At 36.0% G+C, this 7,249-nt stretch overlaps 1 long non-coding RNA gene across 1 annotated transcript; it reads right to left on the bottom strand.

The window, feature by feature from the left end:
- Positions 1-575: 575 nt before the first annotated feature.
- Positions 576-6,575, bottom strand: LOC116301881 (uncharacterized). Its single transcript, XR_004197790.2, has 2 exons — positions 6,472-6,575; positions 576-687 (listed from the first exon to the last, which is right to left on the bottom strand). It is a non-coding gene; the product is annotated as an uncharacterized LOC116301881 (long non-coding RNA).
- Positions 6,576-7,249: the final 674 nt, after the last annotated feature.

The raw sequence follows: 7,249 nt of genomic DNA, 5'->3' as shown, positions 1-7,249 counted from the left end.
TTCTGTGGCTTGCTTGTTTTTATGGTGACAATGCATGTTTAAGCTTGTTATAGAAACTACAGACTTACACGTTATAGAAAGATGGTGTGTATAGGAATATATAATTTAATAAAACTCATTTGGTTTTGGCAATTTTTTACAGTCATTATTCATAGATTTATTGTGTCTTTTTGTTACATTTTCTATTTTTTTCTCTTAATCCCATTTAATAATAATAATAATAATAAATAATCTTTATTGAGGTTATCGCTGTCACCATAAGGTGATTTACAAGAGAGACCTCTAAGATAAATATATAACAAAAAAGAAAAATGAAGACTAAAATATAAATATATAAAAAATAACAAAAATGTAAATTTACAAATAATGACAATGTTAGAATGCAGACACTAAATGTGTGCAACACAGAAGCTAGGCATATTACCACTGAACTTTACAGTGCTCAGTAGCAATAGAGCAGAGTGTTGCAGAGTGTTGTTCTCTGTTCCTCGCAATATTGTTTCTTTCCTTTTACCTGCTTCTCTGATTATCTATTTTTCTGTTTTTTCCTTTTATATACATACGTATTATTGGTTCTTTCATTCATTTGTTAATTTATTTACTTTATTTCATTTCTCCTTCCTCTATCCTTATATTTTTATTTTATTTCTTCATCTTTTTTTTCCTGTCATTCATCCTGCCAACCACCTGCAGAAAATAATCAACAGGGCAGCAAAATATTAATTCTCTTTATCAGGAATACGTTGTTAATAAATCTTATAATTTTTGACCAGGGCAGCATGTCAGGTGGGGTGGGGTGGGGTGCAGCAGAGTGCAGTGGGGTGGAGTGGAGTGGAGTGGAGTGGAGTGGAGTGGAGTGGAGTGGAGTGGAGTGGAGTGGAGTGGAGTGGAGTGGAGTGGAGTGGAGTGGATTAGATTGGAATGGAGTGGAGTGGAGTGGAGTGGAGTGGAGTGGAGTGGAGTGGATTAGATTGGAATGGAGTGGAGTGGAGTGGAGTGGAGTGGAGTGGAGTGGAGTGGAGTGGAGTGGAGTGGAGTGGAGTGGAGTGGAGTGGACAGAACAACAGAACAGAATAGACCTCCTTGGCTCTGACGTAATGTTTTCCCATTTCAGACCATGTGTCATTCCAGAGAGTATCATTTCTTTGTTTAAGATTTGCGCTCGGTTGCACATGAGAAAACACATTGTCCTTGAACAAGTAACTCGCTGGTTAACAGTGAATAAACTAAGTCTGAACACTCTCAAATAAGAATACATGATCATTGGATCCAGACAAAGGATCGCCACACTAACAGATGACATTAATTTGTCCGTTAATGGTATCTCATTGAAAAGGGTCAATGAAACTAAATGCTTAGGTGTCCACCCATGTAGATAGCATAATCAAAACGGTGGTATGTAATATTGGTATACTCAAAAGAATTTCTCATATACTGGCCAGCTAGAGAATAGAATTTCAATATATAGATCATTGAACCCTATTTCAATAACTGCTGTCTTGCTTGGGATAACATTAATGATACCATTACGAGGAAATTACAATCCCTACAAAATCAAGTGGCTTGTATCATCACTGGCTCTCCATGCACAGTCTATAAGATCGTGAGAGACCTTTTAGTTCAATTAAAATGGAAGCCATTGATTGAAATGAGGCAAGAACAGAAAGCCATTATAATGTAGAAAATTGTTCGATGGCCAAGCTCCTTACTACTTATTAGAAATTTTTGAGAAGCAAATAGGCTCAAATGCATACAACCTTAGAGGTCTTCAAGATATGACCTGCAATTACCAAAAACTCAAACCGATTTGTACATTTATAGAATAGTTTTGCTTATACAGGAGCCAAGATCTGGAACGCTCTACCAGATGCCTTAAAAAGCAAACCCTCTATCAATGTTTAAAAGGAAAATTTAAAAAATCATTGATTTAACATTGACAACACTGAAAATTAGTATTTTTAAATCGATGTATATTCATATTTAACTTATTTAGTATTTTATGTAATGCACGGCTTATAGGTAGAACAGTTTTTATATAATTTATGTAACTATTTGATATAATTACTGTGGATATAAATAAAGTTTTCCAATTCCAATCCAATCCAATCCAATCCAATCCATCCGTCCATCCAGTTTGAAGCATTTAAATACAAATCATGGAAAACAATTTTTTTCCTGCTTGTTACCTCTACCAAAACTAAAGTATACCTTCTTCCCCAACACCCCCATGCAATCCCAAAACACTTAAGTGAAAAAATGTTGTTCTATTGCTTGGACTTATTATTAATTCCGCTCATCACCATTCTTTATTTGGCTGGCATCTTTGTTTAACCAAGACATTCAAACAAACAAAAACATTAAAATTTAGAATCAAATGGCAAAAATGTGTACTTATGGAATTAGGGTCACTAATGTTTATTATTGTAATATATATCTTACAGGTTTAGTTAGTTCACTCTAAAAATATGAATTGCACCATCAAAAGCGAGACAAAGAATGAGAAATAAATGGTAGAAAAAGAGAACCTGGTTGAGTCAGTTGTATCAGCATCGAACTGTTGTACGTGGCAGGCCTTGAGTTCAAGCCTTGGCGGCCGGACAAAAGCTTAAAATAATTGAGAAGAAAGTGCTGCCTTTGTTATTGCATCTGCAAATGGTTAGACTTGTGGTCCCATCTCTCTACACTTCTTCTTTAGTAACTAACATCGGAGGGATGTAAAAGAACCTTCCTTAGTGCTTACACCTCATACTAACCATCTCTCATTCATAACTCATTGGAAAGTGTCATTGGTCATATCATATCATAGCTATTCTATTTATTTTATTTTTCCTGTGAGGGCAGGAACGCCACAAGAGCATAGCCAATATTACTGTGGTCCCTGAAGTGTTATCTGGGCACTGAAGATGGCCATCACCAGCCTCTCCTGAAGGGTCTTTTACGTACGCCTTATAATTATAGGGTTATATATAGGGTTTTAAGTCCTTGTCCGAGGAGACTTGAAGGTCATACTATTTACATGTGTAATTATCTCCTTAGTTAGTAGAGAGTTTTAGATTTACGTTCAAGGCAAACGTGAAACGTCAGTTGGCCAGTAAAATATTCTTTTAAATTACTGAAAAAGAATCGCAAAAAAGTCCAAGTAGTAGAAAAACCAAAGAGTATTTTGCGCTTGGTGAGAAGGTTTGTAAAAGGTAAAGTAAAATACAGGAAAACTATGAAAACGTCCTCACATTTGCCCTTTGCGGGGAGAAAAAAAAGTCAATCTAAAACTCTCTATTATAAGACCCTGAGTGTTGGTCCGTCTGAGGCTTGAACCATGACATCACACACAACAGACCGATGCTCTTACCAACTGAGCTAACTGGGCGACAGTATAATAAATCATAAATCATTGGATTGAGAATCAAATAACTGACCGATAGATACTAAGAATGAGAATTAACGGTAGAAAGTTAAACAAGAATAATGATTATTTCTGATTTATATAGCACCCTTTCTATAAAGGCACTTTGCATTGACTTGCAAATTTCAGATTGCTTTTTATGCAATTAACAATCATGAGAGATGGTTAGTATGAGATGTAGGCACTGAGGGTGGTCACTGCCAGGATTTTTTTAAGTCCTCAGTGGTTCTTTTACATCCCTCCGATATTGGTTAGTAATGATGAAGTGGATGGAAGCATGGATGGAAGCATGGATGGAAGCATAGAAAAATAAAAAATATTCTGAGTGTTTGCTGGCTATTCTACTTCTCTTCGTGGATTGATACGGGTTTTAGAACAATTTTTGGTGATTTTGCGCTTTGACCCCCTCCGACGACCATGATCCTTTGCGTTTAAACAATAGATTGTTTTGATGTGACGTCATAGTGAAATAGGGCAATTCATGCATTAAAACAAACCAAACTATAGTACAATGATTGATTCAGAAGTGCCAAGTGATTCTGAAGGATTTTTTATTATAAACTTTGTCTCATTGATGGAGTTAAACCTGGCATATGCCCACCAGCCAGTGACTGGCCCACAGTATCATTTTAATAAAAACTTAAGCCCAATATATCTACTATACTGTATGTAGCTGACTATTTCCCCACAGGGACTGCGGTGCATATTGAAAAAGTTGAAAAAGGTGGGGGGGGGGGGGGGGGGGCTGGCATTTGAAAATTAATCATACTGTAATTGAAATGAGAAAAATAGCTATAAAAAGATGCACTTTTCTAAATACATTTGTAATCTTAAGGAGCAGAAAAATCTTCTTAACTCTTTGGGTAGTAGACAAAAATTGTAAATATATTGTTAAATGCTATCTGGGAAATAAAGAAAAAACCTTGAAATATTGAAACCAATCCATATTAACAAGAAACAAACTATCCTATCATGATTTTGAAATGTTATCAATATTGTAATGGGTTATAGATCTTAACGAAACTGCGCCCAGGAAGACAAACACTCAAGGTATAGGCAGCATAAAGCATTTCGCTAAAAAAGTACTGTTGAAGGCTGTAATAACAAGGCTTGTAACAACTTTGTGTAATCGTAGGTTACAAGACTTAGCTGTACTAACGTACAAAGTTAAAAACAACTTAGCTCCTCCTTATATATCTAATCTTTTTAAAAATAATGACAGCTAATATAACCTTAGAAACTTAGGGGACTTTGAAATGCCTAGATTCAATACTATTAGTTATGGGAAACATAGCATACGTTACACGGGTCCATATATATGGTCTAGGATTAGCAAGTCAGTCAAAGGAGCAACGTCACTTAGTGCCTTCGAAAATCAAATACGCAAACTAGATATTGAGGATATGCTTGCATAAAAGTGTAAGAACTGTAATTTATGTAGTAACTAGCTTATTTATTCATTTGTTAATTTATATATTTATTTATTTTTCTTTCTTTTGAGTTTACTGGGAAAGGTTAAGTGGGAACATTTTATATATTGGGTTAAGTGGGAAGGTCCAGACACATATACTGTCTGGGAAATTAGGGGTAGTCTCAGGGAAATATAGATTTTAGTAAATAAGAAGAATGGGAACATTTGGTTGTGAGAGACGGGATATTACTGTAAAGTAGACTAGTGTAAATATATAGGGGTTGTTTTAATTTAAGGGCTTGGAATACGGGAATAGCTTTATTGGTTCTATAAGGTCTTAGATAGGTGTCCCCAATTAGTTTATTTTGTAATAAGCTAGAACGATGTGACACATTAATAAATTTATTATTATTATTATTATTAACAGGTCACGTGACCCTACCCCCTGACAGAAAAGGAAAGAGCGCAAAGTTTCAGCTTATGACATGTAACACACGACATGTGACATGTACATGTAAGAAATGGCATTAATACGAAAACGAATATTTTATAAAGATTTGTATTGGGAAATGTGCTGAGTGCAAGCCTTGCCATCCAGCACATTTCCTCATACAAATCCTCATAAAATATTCCATTTTATATTCAATGCCATTTTTACTATAGTCAACATTATAAGCTAAAACTTTACCTTCTTACTAATATTGAGGTGCTCTTTCGATTTCTTTTCGAAATCATAAATAAAATCGATTAATGAAACGAGACGTGCTCACTTCCTTTTTGCTTGTTAAAATACCTGGTTATTACCATACTTCGGGAAAATTTCCGAGGGCAAATCAAATCATGCATGGTGCAAAGAAATTCGATGTGGCGTTACCGTCGTTTGCATTACTACGCGGCCACTCCAGACACAAATCGAGTCATGTAGTTTGCAATAGACTTCTGTCAATCATTCATGTTGACGCCATTTATACGTTTGGATCGTATCAGTGGGTTGGCTTTTCTGTCAAACTTTCTCAGTCAGATATCACGAAGGAAAGTTCCGAAAGCGATTGCAAAGGGTTTGAGTACATCCAAGTAGAACGAGGTGTTTGATTGACGGCAGTCTATTGCAAACTACACGACGCGATTTGTGTCTGGGGTGGCTGCTTAGTAATGCAAAACTGGAGTGTAAACTGGAGACAATGGAAATCCCAGAGCACCGAATGCATCATCGCTTCAATATTTACTTAACTCTAAGGCAGCCTTAGAAGTTATCAATGAACATGATTTCGGACAAATATGGTGCATTGATCTGTTGTAGTCCTGCAAAAAATCCGAGACAAATTATCGAGTTTGGCATGATCGAATATTTTGTGAAAGTGTCTGTAAAACCGCAAGAAGAGTAAACATTTTGTCAGATTTGGCGAGATCGCGTTATTGGATATTTACCTTACGGCCAAGGATTTTAAGACTCTATATGGCCAGAAGTTCCATTAGTTAAAAAGATACAGCCCAATACATGCAATAAAACAATCGCTTGGTACTTCGTAATCGTTTGGTTCGTGTAGACATTGAACTGACATTGAACTGTTTTTTTCACAAAAACTAAAATATCTTGATTATTCTTTTAAGTTAGCTCATTAAAAACGCCACAAGCCAAGAAAGAGTATTTACTTACCTTAAGATGCAGTTATGAAGTCCTAGAAGGAACGTGAAAGCGTTTTGAAAGCAGTATTCAAGCGAATTTTGTAGAGATCGTTGCACACTGACAAGAACAACAACAAGAACACGTGACTAACAGCAACACAGGAATCCCAACCGCATATACATTTGATCAGGCAGCAGGGTGGGGAGGGGGGAGAATTTCTGTTACGTCATTCTTAGAAATAATGCTGTCTTGAGGATTGGGTGATGGATGGGGTGATGAATTGGGTAGATTATAGGTGTAAGATTGGGTGTTAGATTGTGCCAATTGGTTGTAGCGGTGATCAAACGGTTCCATTGGAAAAAAATTGCCCATACATTTGGAATATTTGCTCTTTTCGGTCTTTTTCCTCTCTTTCCAAAGCAAAAGTTTGTTCTTAAAAGTAAAGTTATATAGCACAAGTAAACTGCATGACACAACATCCTAAAATGACCCTGTAAATCTTCTGTTCTTCGCGAACTACTGTAGTTAGCGTGTTTTCGAGACTACGAAGCCTAAGAAGCCATAAGAGGCCAATGTATAGGCCAACAGATAGTATGAGCTTATAAAATCAGCACAAATACGGTTCTAAATTTTAACAAATTCCTATGAATTATATACAAAGATGTTCAGGAAAGTCCGGGGTTTTCAAATCCACTTCTGTTTTTTTTGACAGGTTTTGTTTTATATCAAGGAGAGACGATTTTCTAGCTTGACCCCAGTTATGTCATGCATTTTCTCTTGTAAAATACATCCAATATCGTATATTCAA

Source organism: Actinia tenebrosa, unplaced genomic scaffold (genome assembly GCF_029948245.1).
Source record: "Actinia tenebrosa isolate PJP-AT-01 unplaced genomic scaffold, QUT_ActTen_1.0 PGA_scaffold12__29_contigs__length_12842862, whole genome shotgun sequence".
Lineage (NCBI taxonomy): Eukaryota > Metazoa > Cnidaria > Anthozoa > Actiniaria > Actiniidae > Actinia > Actinia tenebrosa.
This window is presented reverse-complemented; position numbering and strand designations above follow the sequence as displayed.